The 20640-nt window shown below is 39.7% G+C and overlaps 1 protein-coding gene and 1 long non-coding RNA gene across 5 annotated transcripts in view; both read left to right on the plus strand.

The window, feature by feature from the left end:
- Positions 1-20640, plus strand: part of LOC136260354 (uncharacterized) — a gene marked incomplete at its 3' end in the record, with an annotated part of 59663 nt that overhangs the window by 21492 nt on the left and 17531 nt on the right.
- On the plus strand, positions 3122-4895 carry LOC136260776 (uncharacterized). Of its 4 annotated transcripts, XR_010703675.1 has the most exons (5): positions 3122-3138; positions 4121-4304; positions 4345-4440; positions 4493-4636; positions 4688-4895. It is a non-coding gene; the product is annotated as an uncharacterized lncRNA (long non-coding RNA). The 4 variants fall into 4 exon arrangements; XR_010703674.1 differs by lacking the exon at positions 3122-3138 and having other exon boundaries at positions 3999-4304; XR_010703676.1 differs by lacking the exons at positions 3122-3138; positions 4121-4304 and having other exon boundaries at positions 4311-4440; positions 4688-4742; positions 4801-4895.

Raw genomic sequence — 20640 nt, forward strand, 5'->3', positions numbered from 1 at the left:
GCAGCTTGGCTGTTTTTGAGTGGATATTCACTTCTTTTTGTATTTTCAAAAACCAAATCCTGCACCTTTTTACTGGGACATGATTTCCAGGCTGTTGTATCACAAGTTTTTCCAGACCTCTCAACTTGGAACTGGAGTTAACCTTGAGACACCCCAAGTGCATGGCCTCATGCAACAGTGGGGCTCATGCACACTCACACTTTATTAATAAAGAATGTCAACAAGCATGAACTAGCTATACTGCATGCATACTGCTGTTATTTGCAGCTTATTTCTATGCTCTATGGTGTTAATCTACACATAGAATCTAAGCAACCTGGAATTCCAAGCATGGTGTAGCATCACGTGAATCATAAGTTTGCTTATTCAGCTTTATGTTTATCTTTGTGATGATTGTAGGTATCACTAATCCTTTCACTAGGTCCAAATCTGGCTTCTGCTCTGGCACGTGATAGCTATATCATATGATTAAAGTTGATTAATGTAGAAAACATTATTTACTACCAAACAAAAACCAGAAGTCACCTTACCACCATGTAGTAATGGGTTACAGGTTGGCTCCAGCCTTTTATTTCGTCTTTTATAGATTTTAGCGCCATAAATTTTAAATATTTATCACGTGAGTACCATTTCTTACATTAAGTTTACGAAAAGTTTTCGATTTTGGGTTTGAGTTTTGTTTATAGACGAAAACCTTGAGAATTCTTGAGATCTGGAGCGTGGCCTTGAGAAATTAGTGCCTAACCGTGAGACTTTGAGAAGAGGCCCAAAAACGTTAAGTCTCACGGTGAAAACGTGAGTCTCGATCTCACGGTGAGAGTTGAGAGGTCTGCCGGTGACGGTCACTTTTGCCAAGCATAGAAAATCATCAGTGTTTTTAGATCTATGGTGTAACATCGATCACAAAACATCGATCAGATCGATTAAAAAAACATCGATATGGTGAAATTCATCGATGTAAAAATATCGATGCTGAATAAAAAATTTGTCTGATTTTTGTCGCATTCGGCGTTCCATAGTATAGCACCATAGATATTACGATGATGATGATGATTGTGGCGCGAGTCGGTAATACTAATCTGCTCGCAGACCGCCTGGGGGCGAAACTAAGTTATGCACTTGTCAATTTCATGCCCCATCCCCGGGGAGGGTGGGAGAATACAGGGGATTTGACAAATCGTGCATGGTGTCAAATTCCCCACTACTGAGGAAAAATCGGCAGTCAAATCCCCACTATGTCCCCAACCCCATAGTAGGGGATTTGACGACACCTCAAGGATGACTAAGCACATATTTCATGCATACAATTGGAATAGTTTGCCTAATTATGTTGTAAATAGTTCTTCGATTAACACTTTTAAATCATTATTAGATAGTCATTTAATTGATTCAAGATTTATTTTTGTATAAGTTATTTAATTGATTCAAGAGTTATTTTTGTATAATTACTGCATTGATCGGGTATGCAGGCTGTGCCTTTACCCGTATTTAATCATAATCATAATCATAATACGACTAGTAATAAACCTGCCCTGTAGCTAGCAAGTGCGATTTATTGTTTAGAAATGTAACTACCGAAAATCGGTCAGTGAATTGGACAACTGTCAATTGCCCCAGGGAGTGGGGACAAAAAGCAATGTCAAATCCCCACCTGGGGAGTGGGGGCGCCCGGAGGTGGGGCATGAAATTGACAAGTGCATTAATATGAGGCGCTCGATATGAGGGTCCGACACTTTGTGAAATCTCGTACGCTGCTGAGGTAGAATTTTTTTATTTATTTATTATTTTTTCATACATTTTATTTACTTCCGGCCCTAATGGCACTCCCATCCTCCCCGATCTCTAGCTGGTAGAAATCAGAAATCAAGGCCTCTGACCTCCGTGTTTCTCTGTAATTTTTTTTTTAATTTAAAATTTGAAGAAGTTTTCCGTAAACTATAGCTTACGTGGGAAAAAATCAGCAGAAATCAACCCGGCTGGAAATCAGAAATCACAGTAGAAGTCTGGAAATCTCGTACGCTCTTATTATATTATATTACTGTGCAGCGATCAAAAGATTATAACGCACAGGTGTGATCATAAAAGTTACTTAAGTTATTACAAAACTCATTAGGGGTAGAGGAATTAATTACATCAGCAGGGAGTTGGTTCCATAATTTGATGGTTGATGGGAAAAAGGAAAATTTGTATGCATCAATTAGAGTCATTGGTTGGTGATAGTAGCCACTCCTTAAACTTGAAAGTTTAGGGGTTTCCGAAGTGTCGGACCCCTCGCATTAATACTAGTCTCGTCCTAGCAGACCCATTCTCTGGGGTGGCGCTTATCGATTAGAGATTATAAGCGCCCCTCAGAAAGGGTCTGGTGAAATGCCCATACTGTTTTTGTCCGAGAAATCGCCGACTCTGGCGAGTGATAATTGGTGTTTAAACCAGGACATAATTGGTGTTTGACCCGGTTATTATTATTATTATTATTATTGATTATTATTATTACTGAGCAGTCAGCCCTGCTGGTGTGCTCAGATTTGCCCTAATACATGTAACACAATTACAATAATGATTGTAGTCCAGTTCTAAAAATGTCAGCATCTGCAACTTCAACAAGATCTACTGGTAAGGAGTTCCAATCATTAATTGTTCTTGAAAAATAACTATTGTGGTGTGCTGTGGTAGATACATGTGGTAAGATGTAGTGCAGTGGATGGTACTGTCTCGTGGATCGTGATGTTGGTAGGTAGTATGGAGAAATTGTAAGTGATATTTGTTGGTAAAAAATTTTGTGTAAGTTTGTAGTCGAGATAATTTGCGGCGAGTCTGGAGAGTTGGCCATGAAAGCTGATTTAACATTCAGGTGACATAACTAAGTCTACCATATTCATTCATTACCCAGCGTGCTGCTCTTCGTTGTATTTTTCTAGCTCTACAATATCTCCAGTTTGGTGAGGGTCCCAGACGTCAGATGCATATTCTACTCGATTCTAGTTGTGGCCTAACCATTGTTAGATAAGCAGATTCTTTAACTTGTTCTGAACATTTGTTTAAGTTACGTTTCAGAAAATTAAGTGTTTTAGATGCTTTAGTAACAATACTAGAAATGTGTGGTGACCAAGATAGTGATATATGAAGGATTACTCCCAAGTAGGGCTGGTCGGTTTCTCGGTATTATAGTAATACCGCGGTATTGCAATGAAACGATATCTGTATCGCGTAGATTTCGGTGAAACGATAATATCACGATATCAATATTATTACGATTTTTAGTGTTTGTGACAGCTTATGGTTGTTATAATGCATCTCAAATGATCACGTGATACTACTGCAAACAAGGACCTAGTACTAGCTAGTCAATTTTTTTTACAAAGATCGAGATACTCTAATAGAACAGTCAGCTAGGATCGAGATACCCTAATAAAGCAGTCAGCTACTCTAATATAGCAGTCATCTTTAATAACCGCGATAAATGTCCAAAGACGAGCAGCACGGTTTGCATTTAACAACTATTCTAGATATTCCAGCGTTACTGAAATGTTATCTAACCTTAATTGGCCCACCTTAGCCAGATGCAGGAATGAACAGAAGGCTACAATGTTATTTAAAATTATATCTCACCAAATCGATATTAATGCTGATGATTTCCTTTTTCCTAATCCTAACCTACATCACACCAGAGGCCATGATAAGAGATTTTTAACCCCAATGACTAGAATTGACTGTTATAAATTTTCTTTTTTCCCCTCTGCAATCAATATTTGGAATTCCTTACCCCAACACGTGATTGATTTAACAGAGATTGACCAATTCAAGCGCAGCCTAGCTGGACTAGTAACTGTTTAATAATTTATCAATGTGTATATATGGTCTTGTGTATAGTAAATATTGTATAATTATATAAGTTTGTTTTTCTTTTGTAATTGACAGTAGCAATTGTACCCTTTTTGTGCACCATACTCTTTTGAGGTCTGCACAACAATCAATAATAATCAATAATAATAATAAATAGTAATATCGTGATATATTTCTGCACGATATATCGTGAAGCGAAACTCCAATACCCCCCAGCCCTACTCCCAAGTAAGTATGTTGATCAGATAGATTTAAGATGTGATTATTGAGGGTATAGACGTGATTGAATGGTGTCAAGGATCTTGTACAACGTATAACAGTACATTTACTAACATTGAATCTAAGTTGCCAGGTGTTTGCCCATTCTGATAACCTATTCAGGTCTTCTTGAAGCATGTTGGCGTCTTCTGCACTGTTAATAACTCTGTAAAGTAAACAATCATCAGCAAACAAGCGGAGTGGTGAGTTGATATCTGTAGTAATGTCATTAATGTACAACAGAAACATTAATGGTCCGAGCACTGTGCCTTGTGGTACTCCAGAAAGCACCGGTACTGGACTTGAGGATTCGCTATCTAACACAACACACTGGGAGCGGTGAGTAAGCCAAGTTTGGATCCAATTGTAACTATTACCATTAATTCCATAGAATCTTAATTTGGTTAGTAGTCGCTGGTGTGGTACTGTGTCAAATGCTTTGGAAAAGTCTAATAGGATGATGTCTTTGTTTTTGGTGGTCTAAAGCAAAGGAGATATCTTCGGATAGTGTGATGAGTTGGGTTACACATGAATGGTTAGCTCTGAATCCATGTTGATTTTCAATTAATATTTTGTTCTGATTTAGGTGGTTCATGATAGAGTGATGTATGATATGCTCCATGACTTTAGCACAAATGGAGGTTAATGAAATAGGATGATAATTAGCAACATTACTACGACTACCCTTTTTATGTACAGGACATATATTAGCTTTTAGCCAGTCATTTGGTAAAAGACTTGTAGATAGAGATTGAGTAAAAATTATATGTAATATCGGTGTTATTTCATCTGCACAGTGCTTTAAGATGTAAGGTGATATACGGTCTGGTCCACTGGCCTTGTGTTCATCAAGTGATGTAAGTAATTGGTATATTCCAGCTTGAGAAATAGATATATCAGGCATGTTGGGCACATCAGTATGATTATCCATAGTTGGTATTGTTGACAAGTTTTCTTCTGTAAAAACTGATTTAAAGTGACTATTCAAAGTATTAGCTTTATCCTTTGCACTATGAATTGGTTGATTGTCTATGAATAATGCAGGCATATCAGGTTTGTCTTGACGCTTCGCTCTGATGTATTTCCAAAATTGTCGTCGGTTACCACTAAAGGAGTTATCAAACAGTCTTTTATAGTAGTTGTTATGTGCTTATTTCAATTTAGTGTTTATGGAAGTTCTTTGTTTTACGGTAAGCATCCCAATCATGTTGCAAATTACTTCTTTTAGCTTTGTTGTATAAGCATTTTCATACTTTCATGTCTGCTTTAATTTGCCTATTTATCCATGGTAGTCTATTACGTGAGTTGTTCACTTTGTGTGGAACATGATCAATAACTGCTTTGTCAACTGCCATCTTGAATTCCTGCCATAGTTGATTGACAGTTCTAGATTGAGGATCACTGTTCAGAAAATTATTACTAAAAGGTTGCAAGATCATTTTTTATTGACTGGAGGTCACCTTTATGATATAGTGCAACACTGTTGATTTTTACCTGTTGTTGGCTTTCGAGTTATGTGAAGGTCAAATATGATTGCATCATGATCAGAGATGCCAGGTACAGTATTAAGATTAGAAATATTCGGATGTGTAGCAAAAACTAGATCCAATATATTATTCTGGCGCGTTGCTTGATGTACAAACTGCTCAAGACAAACATCATTGATTATTTCTAAAAATAAGCTATTCAGCCTACTTCCATAAGTTGGTGTACTAATTTGGCCATAACCACTATTCCAGGTAATACCTGGGAAATTGAAATCTCCCATTAGCAAGATGTTAGGTAGTAGGGCTGGGCGGTATTGGAGTTTCGCTTCACGATATATCGTGCAGAAATATATCACGATATTACTATTTATCGCGGTTATTAAAGATGACTGCTATATTAGAGTAGCTGACTGCTATATTATAGGGTATCTCGATCCTAGCTGACTGTTCTATTAGAGTATCTCGATCTTTGTAAAAAAATTGACTAGCTAGTACTAGGTCCTTGTTTGCAGTAGTATCACGTGATTATTTGAAATGCATTATAACAACCATAAGCTGTCACAAACACTAAAAATCGTAATAATATCGATATCGTGATATTATCGTTTCACCGAAATCTACGCGATACAGATATCGCTTCATTGCAATACCGCGATATTACTATAATACCGAGAAACCGCCCAGCCCTATTATAGGTAGAGTCTTAGATTGGTTCAACAGGTTAGATAATGATAGATGGAGTTGCTCTATTGGATACAAGTCAGATGTTGGAGGGCGATAGAAAGCACATATGTGGATAGTACTTTGGTTGGGAGGTGTTAGTTTAATCCAGATCTGGTTACTACACATAATTACAATCGATAAGTGCCACCCCGGGCGAATGGGTCTGCGAGGACGAGACTACATTTATACTACAAATATACCGCTGATCGATACGAAAATGGCCCAGATTTGATGAAATAACTACTAGATTGAGCCTCAAAGTTAGTCTCGCGTGCCAGACGGTTTGTGTGGGGGCGGAAAATAAACCGTCTGGTCACTGTTGCACACTTTCCGTGAACTCACTGGAATGCAATTAGATTACATCACGGCAATGTTTTGCGCCAAGGATAATGCAATAATCGTTCCAATCACCTCTTTGAGCAGACTAAGACAATAATTGTACTGGTAATGTCCTGGTGACGTATTCGAAACATTGCTGAACGTCTTCCTCGACAATTCTGTCGTTTCACAAATCCGTAGCGAACCACGATCGCTCTTATACGAACGATTTTAAGAGCCCTGTACCAGGGAAACAAAGATCCTAAGCCCATGGCGTTGTTAAACTTTCGAAAAAGTGATCTGTAGCCGAGATTCAATTCTTTATTACGCTAAGAATTTGAATTATTAGTGGTTGTTTCGTCACAGAGTGCGCGAAGCGATCTGATTGGCTCTGCCAAGTGGTCCTGGAATGTGTGCAACAGTGACCAGACGGTTTATTTGCCGCCCCACAGACAAACCGTCTGGCACGCGAGACTACCTCAAAGTGTTAATAGAGCAGTTTTTTAACAATTGAATATCTTTTTTTCGGCCCTAATGGCACTCCCCCAATAGAGTAGAAATTAAGTGAAGTGATTAACCGAGATAGCAGTGGTTAAGGACGCAGGCGTTAGGTATGAGGTCCTCGGTTCGAACCCTGGTCATGATTTTTTCGACATTTTTATGCACCTTTTTTGCCCCCCCCAGTGACTGCTCTATTCAGTAAAGTATCTCGATCCCGCGATTTTACACTTGCTGGGTTTTTGCTTTATAACTTTGTAGCTGTAAGTCTGTTGCTATTCTAACCACCAAAAGGCACTCCTACGATAATCAGCCTATGTACACACCAATTTTCAAGTTATTCCTCTACTCGGTTTACCCTGTAGCCGTGACAAAGCTTCATCATTTTTTACGTGAATAAATGCTCATAACTCCTTGGATATTTATCAGATTCATAGCAAACTTGGTACGCGAATGTACCTTTATAAGCTCTTTACTTGTGCCAAATATCGATACAATGGAATTAAAAGTTTGTGTTTCATAACAATTTTTGCAAAGGGTGCGAAAAGAAATCAAAACCTCCGTAGCCCCCCTGAAAAAAACCAAGAAATTAAAACGAAACTTTGGCCACTTATATCTCAGAAACGACTAGGGAGATTTCCTTCAAATTTGGTATACGGCGTGGCCTACCTGGCGGCCACCTCTGTAGTGAAAATAATTCCAATCGGATAAGGGATCATGGAGCTACAAAGGTGTGAAAGTCGCGTTTTTTTCTTCCTGTAAATTACTTACGGTGTGGCGCGCCGGCTTCTTGGGCCTCACGACACGCTACCATGTCTTGATCTATATAGTTTAACACACCATTAGTGTGGCAGAACAAAATGAGTGACACTGAGTAATAGTATATAGCACAGCACAATTAATAAAGCTTGCATGCATTCATCTCTCTAGAGCAGTAAAGGCATAGACGGATTATATATTCCCTACCGGGAATTGAACCGAAGGCATTTCTATATAAAAACTGCGAGCCGTCAGCGTTGAAATAATCAACACCTTTCCTTTGATTAGAGTCTACTATGGTTTCGTTTTACCGATGAAGAAGAGGAGAGGAAAAGCAGTTTGCTATCTTAGTCGCTGTGTTTGAAGGATTTCCAATCATGGTAAGTTCAATTCAGTTGTGTTACTGAAAAATGACCGTCGAAAATCCTAGATCGATGCGTGCACCTATCCGTTTTGTTTACTGTATTGCTATAGTCTCGTGCAGCCAGACCACTATTTCTCCCCACGGCGCTTATCGATTAGAGATTATAAGCGCCTGCTCGAAATAGGCTATTTCGAGCAGGCGCTTATAATCTCTAATCGATAAGCGCCGTGGGGAGAAATAGTGGTCTGGCTGCGCGAGACTAGTATCGCTATTTGTCGTACCCTGAAAGTTTGGAGGTTTTAGAGCTCTGAGGAAGCGTCCAAATCCCCTGTAATAGAAATATCCCAAGTAACAGCTAAATCAATTTCGCGTTGTTCTGACTAGGCAAAGTCCGAGGTAAAATCTATACAAAGTTCGTTTTCAGGCGAAATTATAATAAAAGACTCTTTCAATTTGCGATTTGCAATGTCAAAGTTTGGAGGTTTTAGGGCATTGTCTGAGAGGTTACTGCTGGATTTGTCGTGTATTTGGTCTGGTATCCATAAGCAGTGGTGTGAAATATTTGTGTTTGTAAACTCTATGTAAAATTTTTATACTCATGCAGTAGTTGTCTATAGCTACACATTTTACTGCAGTGTTTCTTTAGTTAATGACAGGAAAGAGTACAGAAAAGTCAGCAGGTTGAGTCTTCAAAGTAGATTAAGTCCAAACTGAAGAGATTGGCAGTGTATGTCCATACTAGGAATCTCGGTGGTCACCATCTAGTGCCCATCACTGCCTTGGAACCAGTTATAGCTACATTAATGTGTAGAAACCTCCTTGGAAATCTAGCTATATGAAGTTATATACTTTCTTTTCAAGTATATTTGAGAAAGGGATCCAGAACCACCAGCCTATGTTGTAGACTGTGTATCCGAAACAGTTAATGCAAATGGATCTACGTTTTGTCTCCTGTTCGTACGTACAGGTAGCTATATAAGGTGGTACTGGTATACTGTAAACACTTGGCAGCCCTCTAACGTCTCACTGATATAGTCAGGCTCTGACTGTCATGGTATATGGCAGATATGTATCATGTCAATCATTTGCTTGAAGACTAGACCAATTTATCATTAATTTAGTCATGACTGTATTTTATGCTTGTCGGGCATGCCAGGTGCTTGGAATATAGGCAAGAGCATCTAGTCTAACAAAACTGAACCACATGCATCATTCATGCTTATAGTCTGGAGCATTTTATACACATGTTCATAGCACATTGAAGTGTCTTCATATTGTTTGACCAAGATAGATATCAGTAACTTACTAAGTTGTTGTTAGCAGTTGCACACAAAGATGCAATATTTGCAGTGCATAGCTATCATGCACGCAACTCTTTTAAATAGGATAATCCATTGCAAATTGCTCTTTTACCTACAAGGAAAGAAACAATACTGGTGCATAATTAAAATAAGATAACATATGTATAAAACCAGATCAGTACATTAACAAAAGTCCTAAGTCGTAGCTATATAGATTATAGGGAATATAGCTGGCTATTAGGACTCCAGAATGAAGGGCCTAGCTGCAAGTGTCCTGTAGCTGCAGCCTTGACTAACATTTCATACCATACGCTACTGAACTCTTGACTCAGTGGCAAGTGGCGACTCGGAGCTCAAGCAGTAGCTATACGATGTTGTGGCAGGCTAGACCAAACTGAAAAATATCAGTATATTACATACACGATGTGCCAATATTATTTTGGGAGATAGTGTCATCATCACTGATAGTCTCGAAGCTCCTCTACACACTCTTTATGTGCTGAGACCCTGGGTGCTTGGGAATCATGTGCACGCTCATTAGTGAGACGGATAGGTTCCCGGGTGATGGAACAGTCTGGTGATAATAGGGCCACCCAATTTTTGATTCAGAAGGTTGCCATTGATGTTCAACATGGCAATGCTGCTTCTGTAATGGCAACAATACCATCATCCCAGGACTGGGCAGAGTTTGCTTCTCTGCCCACTGTTTAAGTGTTTATTTATATTATTATCATTGTCAAACTCTCTTCCACATTGTACTTGATTTACTTGAAATTGTTGATTGGTGTTGATTGTCTTGGTTTCCAATCCTGGGTAGGGAATATATAATCTATGGTAGAGGTAACATGAGCCCTCCAGGCCCGTAGCCAGGGGGGTTCGGGGGTTCTGAAGAGTCGCCCTCTTGGGAAAAATTAAGGTCCACAATTTTAGTATACCAGTCCAAATTTTCAGTAGCAAAAGTCTATTAGCTACAGTTTACTAAATACCACTAATAAGAAGCTAAATTAAGTGCTCCGAGTAGCTAGTTCATTCAGTGCTTGTAATGCAATGCAAGATCGAGATACTCTAATAGAGCAGTCAACCACCCTCACTCTAATAGAACAGTTACAATTACATTTTCTTTTCAAATCTGTATGTAACTACTTAATTTATTTACAAAACCATGTTGCTGTCTAAACTATAACTTTCATAATATAAAAATTTGGTGGGCAAGCCTCTCCCATGCAGAGCCCATAAATAGCATCCATGCTTCAATGTATGATCCAACAGAGTGCTCAGTCTTCCCCATTCTTATTCACTGTGACATTCCAATATATTATCCCAAAGATTTTTTTGGCTCGCGATTGTGACAATTGGAACACGAACCTTGTTTGTGTTTGTGGTTGTGTTTTGTCTTGTCCTGTCCTGTCCTGTATCCTTTATTTTTGTATCTTCCTTGCCATGCCTGTACTGTGCTTTTTGTACATTAGTGTAGTTGCATGTGTCCAAGGTATATTGTAACTGTATGTGTGTTTTGAACATCTTGATGGTTTTCTCTCTCTATTTAGACACATGCATGTACAGATGGTATAATTACAGAGCAGTAGAAATATTTCCCAGATGTCATCCAAATATAGCTGGTTAGTATATAGCTTATACCTAAAAATTGTTATTTTTATTGACTGAAATGCCACTAAATTCAGCCTTTTAGTGTCTATTTTCAAAAAATTTCCTGGGAGGGCATGCCCCCAGACCCCCTTTCAGCATGCTTCGCATGCTGGGTGTGTTTTGCGCATCATTATATAATCCATATAAAAAGAGCCTCAAAAAAGGTCCACTTTTCTTCTAAAAGAACCTACCCAGATAAGTCTGGCTACAGCCCTGAACGCAGTGGCTACGCGTCCGGCAGTCACGTGGCTAAAATAAAACTTAGACAAAAGAGAGTCCTAAAATCAAAAATTTTAATTGAATGAAGTTTTTCACAAACGGGTAGCTAACCGTAAAAGTTAATGCAAAGCTATATTATATAGTTATACAACGCGGCCACGAGTGCTCTACCTGCTATAAACGCACGAGCCTGAGGGCCGTCAGGCCCGAAGGCAAGTGCATTCATACAGGCAGAGCACGAGTGCACGTTGTATAACTGTTATGTACCACTCACCTAATAGGTGGGGAGAGTCTCACAAGACAGCTGTAACATTTATAAAGGCCAGGTTTCTAACATCGATTGTGGGTAACCAAGCCAGACGTTGCAATGACGTTCCCCCTGCAGTACTGCAGCCACCTGAGATATTGAAAGCTAGTACGCTATGGGTTATATCAATAACCTGCATTCGCTGTTCGACTTTCATCATGTAGTGCTCAGCATGCCAGTGTGCCATATAGACTAAGCACCAGACTAATCACCATAGTGATTCTCTCGAGCGAAAAAAGCAGCTAAATAGACGGTTTAAGTAAACAAAACCTAACTACTAAACGATACTAGTCTAATTCTTACTATTGTAATGATGGCTCTCTCTCATTATGGACATAACACACGTATATACTGAAAACTATACCATACTACTACTTATTATACCTAATTATGTACTTATTACTACCTACATACTTAACTTAACCAATGTCAAAGTCAGGAAATTCGTCCTCAGCGGTAAGCGAATAATGGCGGAGTATCATTTTCGCATTGTACCTCCACAAAGTCACAGATAGTTGCTGGAGAAGTTGGCGCCTAGCAAACTTTCTAGGTAAGCCGTTTCTAACAGTTGTTCTGTCAGCTATGGATCCTAAAACTGATAGGGCATATGGTGACCAAACACCAAAGGTCTCACATACAAGAGGGATAAAATCTCCTCCATTATCATTCACAATATCCTGGTATTGGTTGTCCTTAGCTATCTCACCAACAGCAGCAGCCACCCCAGCCTGAGAAGAAGCAGAAGATATGACAGCAGACTGAGTGGTACTCCTGACGGAGAGATCAAAATAGGCAGGACAACCAAGATGAAAATCAGGGTGGTATATGTCACCAGGACGAGATTGGTCAGATGAAATGCCTTGCTCCCTAAGAACACCAGGGTGATCTTGGAGCAAGGCATGGTGTACAACAGACACTAAAGCATTATGATGCTGGATCCTCAAGGGACCATGAGAGCACCCCAGCAGATGATCACCAAACTGATCAATGACAGATAGACAAGTACAGAGTGGTAAAGAAGGGACCAAAGGAATGCCAAGCCACAAGCGTAAAGCTATAGTAAAATCGTGAGGAGGAATAGCTAGACCCAAAGCAGGCTGTGGAAGTGCTTTAAGCCAACCACTGTTGGTGCCAGAAGAACGTGATAAAGCACGCAGATGTACTTGATCACGAATAGTGGAACTGCTTACAAGCTGTTTAAAAAGTTAATCATCTAAAATGGCTTGAAGGTCAGTTTGAGAGGAGTTATGCAACACTGAATACTATTCACACTCGAATCTGGTGGCATGACAAAACTGGTTCCCACAATCGAACGTAAAGGTTAGTATTATTTAGAATATATTTGTTTTATTGAGTCATTGTCGAAGTGGACTACAGTTTAATCTGGGCTAAGATGGCACCAGACTAGTAAGTGTATAAGTACGTTTATATATATGTAGACTAGAGTTGTGGCCACCCGCGTTGGCTTTTTCGATCGCCATTGGCTGCTTGTAAACATTATACGTATTGGTGACGTAATGGCCCACAATCGACCTTTACATGTCAGGCTATAAAAGAATTCGAGTGATCTGTGTAGTGTCTTTCCACCTATTAGGTAGGGTCCGCAATCCGAAAAATCAACTTTTACAAATCGATCCCCTTACCATTGTGGGTTGTTCATTGTAGTATCCCATTGCTAGATCCACCATGAAACCAGAGGCATGATTGTTGTCTTCACAGAAATATCGATTTTAGTATTTCGTGAGATGCAAAAAATATTTTTAAAATTTCGTGCTCCACACAAAGAACAGGATAGAACTTGCTACTTAGCTAGGTATTGTCTAGAGTTAATGTAGTTAAAAAGTACGTACAGTAATAAGCAAATGATTCACTGGGTTCCCAGCACAGGGTTGCTTTCTCTCAAAAAGCAGAAAACGAAACACGAATTTTCGAACTCAAACTGCCCTACCAGCCAAGACAAGAAAAACCAACTCTTCCTCATAGTGATGTGATAATGTTGGATGCATAGTCTGTCTATGGTGTTAGTCTAGAAAGGATCTGAGACTTCTCACCATCTGGGTGAAGAACGTCAAAATTTTCGTGCGTCATTTCAAGGGATTCTCTCAATGGTACCAAAGGGTGGGACTATTCTAATTTCTATGATTCTACGGAACGGAATGATGGACTAAACCATGGAAGAACGGACCGCTTTCTCAAATTGAAGCTTGCAACTTACCATTGCTGAAACTTCCCTTATAAGTTAGCAGTGGCATCTCCAGTGAGTGATTAAACATAAGATAAAAAGAATTAACGGATCGATTGTGGGTTTTTGTTGGTTGTCATTAGTAACGAAGTATTATTGTGGGATGAGCTGTATCAGTGATGTTCATCCATACGGAAGGGAACTTTATGTGAGCTGTTTTTCTTATTTAGACTTTAGAAAACAATCTGGGCCGGTCTTTCAAGTCATAAGTCAGTGTATAAATAAAGCAAGCAGGAAGATACTGGTAACAGGAAAGAGCCAGCTGAATTAAAACTTGAAGAATTTTGTGCAGTGTGTGAGGAGCAAATATTTTGGCAGACCGCAAGGAGGGTATATTCTGCAAACATCACTGAAGTGTATGCATGGAGTTATTTATATATTAACAGCTGGTGCAGTGGACTAATGCCGTATTCAATAGTGAACTGATTTTATCTGTTGCACAATTCAAGGATGTGTCTGACTACTAGCCTTGAATCAGGCTAAATGCCAAAACTCCAAGATCACCCAAATCTCTATTATAAGCTGCATGTGAAACCATGCCCGTAGCCACCAGGCAAACGTGATTTGGACCAAGATGTGTGTGTAATTTCAATGTATCTAGTCAGACCTGAAATGGAACACTCACATTAATTACATACCACCTAAGAATCCTAGGATTTCTTAAGTGTAACATTTCACATGCTTCACTTCAAACAAAACAGGTTAAATTTGTTTGTCTATTTTCAAGTGATTCCCAGTCCAGCTGGTCCATGAAATTACAATGGGATCACATGTATTTGTTACAGTGCGGGCTGTCCTGTGTTGGATCTACTCTAGAGTTGAAGTTTCAAGGTAGACTCACTGCCAATGTGCTGACACTAGTACTGTTGTAGCATGTTTAAGTGGAGGACAAATGAAATAGTAATGCTAGATTATTTATGTATACAAATATTTCATAATGAAATTGATATCTCATTTGATTTGTACTTCCACTTTGCAACATTCAAGAACAAGAAGCTACCACACTTAATTTCCAACCACTGTCATTAATTAACCAAGATCTCACTAGTCTGTAATTCACCTTACTGTAGTGATTTTATTGATTCATCTGTATGTTTTCTTCATTTCCTTTGAAGTTGTACCAAGAGTTCATAATAAGGTGGAGAGTGTCTAACTTAAATGCATTCACCAAACACCCTGCTTAAAGTAACACCTTGGCCTTATTTCAGAACAAAGGCTTTACCTTCTTCAGCAACACTAATCAACAGTTTTCTATCCCCCAGTAAAGGTGTTGATTTGATGAAAGGTGAACTTTATGCAGGGTGTTTGTACAGGCCATACTGAGAGTTAGACACTCTCCCCCATACAAATCAGTATTACGAACTCTTGGTTGTACAGTATAGGTAAACAAAGATAAGTTTCTCTCCCATCTCATTCTAGGATTTCTATTGACAAGGAAAATTCAATTATTTGTATACAGGCTCAAAATTGAGAAAATATAAAGAAAGTGAATTAATATTATACAGTCAGTTTGCTTTTGGGTATTTAATGTCTCCAACTGCAACAAAAATTCAATGAATCCATGCATCTCATCACTGGTCGTCTGAACATTCTGAAAGTGATACCTCACTTAATCAACCATATATTCTGTTTATTAGACTGAATAAAGTCATGATTACCTAAACAATCACTTATAATTATCCTATTCCATATTCCTGGAGGTTCCACTGATAAAATGCAATTTCAGCAATGATAGCAGTTAGCCAAGTTGCAAGTTGATTCAGAAAGCATTCCATTCTGTAAAATAGGACCCATCCAGAATTCAACTCAGTACTCAGGCTGAGATATCTGACAATAGTCCACTACTCTGTTAATGAATCATTGATGTTCACACAATATAGCCTCCTTGAGGTATCTAATGTTTGCTCCTCACACACTGCACAAAATTCCTTTAGATTCTGCTTAGACTGAGTTGATTCAGCTTGTCACCATACTTGTTTCCTTTGTAGTGTAGCTATACACATACTGATTTATGCTGATTAGAAAGGCTGGGCCTCAGACTGTACATTCTAAAGTCAAGTAAGTAAAAATAACTCACATACTAGTAAAAACAAGTCATGCATTAAGTTCCCTACTTGATATATCCAAAGATGAACACACTGAGTCAGCTGTTCCCACAATTAGTACTTCGTTACTAATGACAACCAACATGAACCCACAATCGATCCTTAAATTCGTTTTATCTTTCTTGGGGTACGTTTGATTACCTGCTGGAAGTGCCACTGATAACTTGTACAGCAATGGTAAGCTGCAAGCTTCAATCTGAGAAAGCATTCCGTTCCGCAGTTTAGTCCATCATTCCGTTCCGTTCCGTTCCTTTCCGTTCCGTAGAATAGACCCCACCGTACCAAAGTGCTTTCCAGTACTTCTGATGACACACTGGTCACTTAATTTTGTTTAGAATGATGATAAATGATGGATTAAAATGTTTGGTAGTAGTAGTAGTTGGTGTTTCTGTGATTTCATATGGTGCAGTATACCAGCAGCTCACCAGGAGCTCCACCCAGCTCGAATCAAAAATGAAAGATTTTGTGCTTTTTAGCTTGTTTTTGGATGTTTTGCAGCATAATGGTGATGTAGGGTGATCTAGTGAAAACTTGAAGCTGCTGTGGAGCGTGAGGGTGAAGTCAAATTTGGACGAATTTGCTGCCTCCCTGGATGCATTGCTTAGAGCGAGACGTGGAAGCCGTGGATGAAATAATAATTGACAACCGCTGCTACCAAATGTTCAGGGACATCTTTTGCCATAGTTTTAGTTTATAATTGATGATTATTGTGGCTGCAGAAGTGCTGGAAATGGCTAGAAAGCGCGACACAATTCTTTGAAACTGCAGAAAAATTTGACGCTCGTCACCCAGATGGTGAGAAGTCTCAGATCTTTTCCAAACTAACAGCATAGACAGACTATGCACCCAACCGTATCGAAACACTATGAGGAAGAGTTGGCTTCTCTTACCCTGGGTGGTATAGGGCAGTTTGAATTCGAAACTTTGTATCTCTTTGTCTGTTTTTTCAAAGAAAACAACCTTGTGCCGGGCACCCAGCAGATCATTTACTTTCTGTGCGTACTTTTCAACTACAACAACTCTGGATACGATTTGGCTAAGTAGCAAGTTTCATCCGGTCCTTTGTGTGGAGCATGAAATTTAAAAAATTAATTTTGCATCTTGCGCGAGATACTGAAAACGATATTTCTGTAAGACAACAATCGTGCCTCCGGTTTCATGGTGGATCAAGCAGTGGGATACTACAATGAACATCCCACAGTGGTAGGGGAATTGATTTGTAGAAGTTGATTTTTCGGATTGCGGTCCCTATATTAGGTGAGGTGTCGTAGTGGTCTTCGCCACCGGCACTTATGCTATGCTGCACAAAAGCGGTCCTCCATACAATGCATCCGCGGAGCCCGCTCATCCATCGGTCACTATGTTAAGACTCCCCCAATTGTGGAGCTGATTCGGGCAGAGTCTCAGTTTGCCGTGGACTAATAAAGTCCCGGTTTGTCCAGCACAGGCCATTTATGTGCTGGGGGTGGTAGGCAAGGGCAGTCCATCAAGCCCGGGTTAAAAAAAAACGCAGCCAGTGTAATATCTGTATATTGCACTGCGGTCGGTGCATTATAATTCACTCGTTGTGGTATACGAAACCGCAACCAGTATACGTTATAAGTTATAATGCACTCGCTGCGGTCTGCAGCAGTACAATATACAAATTATGGCACTGGCGGTGCCTTTGAACTGCCCACGCAGAGTGGTACATATTCACGTTATGGCGTCGCGATCCTACAAGGGGGTGGCACTCCAATATATCCTGCACTCCGATCTTCGTCCTCAGTCAAAGTGGTCAAACTCGAAAAATAAGCCTTGACCTTTGACTTTACTAAAAGTTGCGCTTGACCGAAATTCTGTATATTTTTAGTAAAATTACGTTCACGTTGCTATTCTAAAAGAATCGATCGTGATACCGTATAGTGAAAAACTTTGGCGGTAAAAAAGTGTGACGAAACCCTTCTGTTGAAAAAAATGGCGGAAAAAACTTTGGCGATTGAAATAATACTCGCCAAAGTTATTACCGCCAAAAATTTTACTGTACGGTACGTAAGGATATTAAACAACAAGGTGTCAACTCATCAGTTAAGTAGTGCATGTAGTAAGTGTATAGGTAGCTAGCGTTGTTGTTGTAGCAGTACTTTTGTAGCTACCAATCTAGCAACGTGCATGGTAGCAAAGGCGCGTGCTTCGCGGCTATCTCCTTCGATTCAGAGAGCGACCGTATTTACTTTTCCAGTGAACTCCAGTAGCAGAGGTTATCACGTATATCAAAGCATTTGGCCAAATCCATCGCGAGACGATGAACTAGCTGACGTGCGAACGGCCGGGAAGCCGGCTGGAAATTCTATCCCAAGGAGTGCTTACACTGAACAGTGGGACAAATTCCTAGGAGTCAGCTCGATCTTTATTGCGTGGTGGTACGAACTAGCCTTCATCTCAAGTTCTAGTTCCTCAATGTGCTCGTAAAATAATTGGCGAAAAAACTTTGGCGAATTGAACGCTATTCGTCAAAGTTTTTTACCGCCAAAGTTTTTTACTATACGGTACACTTTACAAATCACGCTTGTTCTTTGACCAGCTGCCTAGGACGAATATCGGAGTACAGGATATATTGGAGTGCCACCCCCTTGTCCTAGTGCGATTGGTGATGGCTGCAGAGAACCTACAGGCCGCGAAATGTTTAGTGTACCTTGAAAAGCCTTGTGAGTGTTATAACGCTTGAAATACTCTAGTTTCGTCATAGATTATATTTTCATGAAGCATGATCGGCTATTTAGCACGCGAATGTATAGAGCGGTAACACCTGACGTCACAGTCGTTACATAATAGATCTATGGTTACATAATCACTTCCGCGGGGCAGAAAATGTACGGGAGTTTACTTCGCCTGAGACTGTCTTTCTAAATGAAGCCACGTTGTCAGGAACAAGGAAGAGAGTAGTATAAGAGATATTTAAGTAGTACAGGTTAGTTTGATCCGTGCTGGGCGAATTATGGCTGATAATTGACAATAAATGCGTGGGCACAAGGATTTTGACACTTCTGAAAAGTGTGATAGAAGAGTCCCACAACGTTTATATCGACAAACTGACATACAATGGTTCATTATTGTTCATTTTTTCTTACTGAAGTGTTGTTTAGTGACAACGGCTTTCTCGAGTTGAACCCAAAACAGCCGTTTTATCCTTTTAACCTGTGTAAAACCAACCTGATGCCCAAGAGATGTTTTTCATCGTGTTTCCCAACTTCTGTTCTATGTCCTGAGTAAGTTTCATGCCGAATGAAGTATCAGAAGCCGAGTTGTAGCCTCTTGAAGGTGCCCCACCATTGAATTTGCCCCACGGAAGTTGCGGTTACTCATTTTAGTCATCTATTAGGGATTTCCATCGACTAGGAAAATACAATACCTCCAATCCAAAATCCAGACCTATATTAATTAAATTTCTTCGCACTTTTGATGCAACATCTGTCTTATCTAAAAGATCCCCAGTACCAAGACCAATTCTAATCAAACCTGTCATGACCAGAGAAGAAAGAGCAATTGAAGCAGTCTATCTGAGAACAAGGTGGCAATTAGCTCAGAATGGCACTGACAAGAATTTTGTCAAGCTAAGAGGAAACAACATTTATGTCAACAAGAGTCTCTTTGGCACAATTGAAAGGTCCAGCAGCACAGAATCATATGTAATGACTCCTATTACTACCCACGATCATTAAGTTATTAACTTTGACGATAAGAACAACTGTACATGTTACTTAACTTCTTTCTCAAGAATTTATCAGTTACAGCCACCCACCTTCAATCTAAACTCTCCTTAGCAACTGTACGTATGTATGTATGTATGTAAATAAATATGTAAATAAGTAACATAGGGTAATGTACAAGGCTGTTGGTATAAGTTACCTTCAGGCCTTTGGTGTGTTTACACCATAAAGTTTTATTATACAACCAAGTAGTAAGAATAATAAGAAATGCGGTTAAAATTACGTCATAAATAAATAATTAATAATTAATGTTTGAGAAAACTACGAGGCCTAGAGACATGAATCAACCGGGGATAGATTCGCCTATGAATGAAGGCACAAACGTATAATGCACTTGTCAATTTCATGCCCCACCCCCCACCCCCGAGGAGGGTGGGGAATACAGGGGATTTGACAAATCGTGGTGTCAAATTCCCCACTACTGGGGCAAAATCGGCTGTCAAATCCCCACTATGTCCCCGCCCCCATAGTAGGGGATTTGACAACACCTCAAGGATGACTAAGCGCATATTTCATACATGCGACTAGTAATAAACCTGCCCTGTAGCTAGTAAAATTATAGCAAGTGCGATTTTATTGTTTAAGAATGCAACTACCGAAAATTGCCGGGTCAGTGAATTGGACAACTGTCAATTGCCCCAGGGGTGGGGACAAGAAGCAATGTCAAATCCCCACCTGGGGTGTGGGGACACCCGGGGGTGGGGGGTGGGGCATGAAATTGACAAGTGCATAATCGTCGCTCCTGTTCGTGCTGATGACCTGACCATACGTGTAATTCTATATAACGCCCAGTACCACATCCTTACTTAATTATTTACAG

This window comes from Dysidea avara, chromosome 7 (assembly GCF_963678975.1).
Source record: "Dysidea avara chromosome 7, odDysAvar1.4, whole genome shotgun sequence".
Classification (NCBI taxonomy): Eukaryota; Metazoa; Porifera; class Demospongiae; order Dictyoceratida; family Dysideidae; genus Dysidea; species Dysidea avara.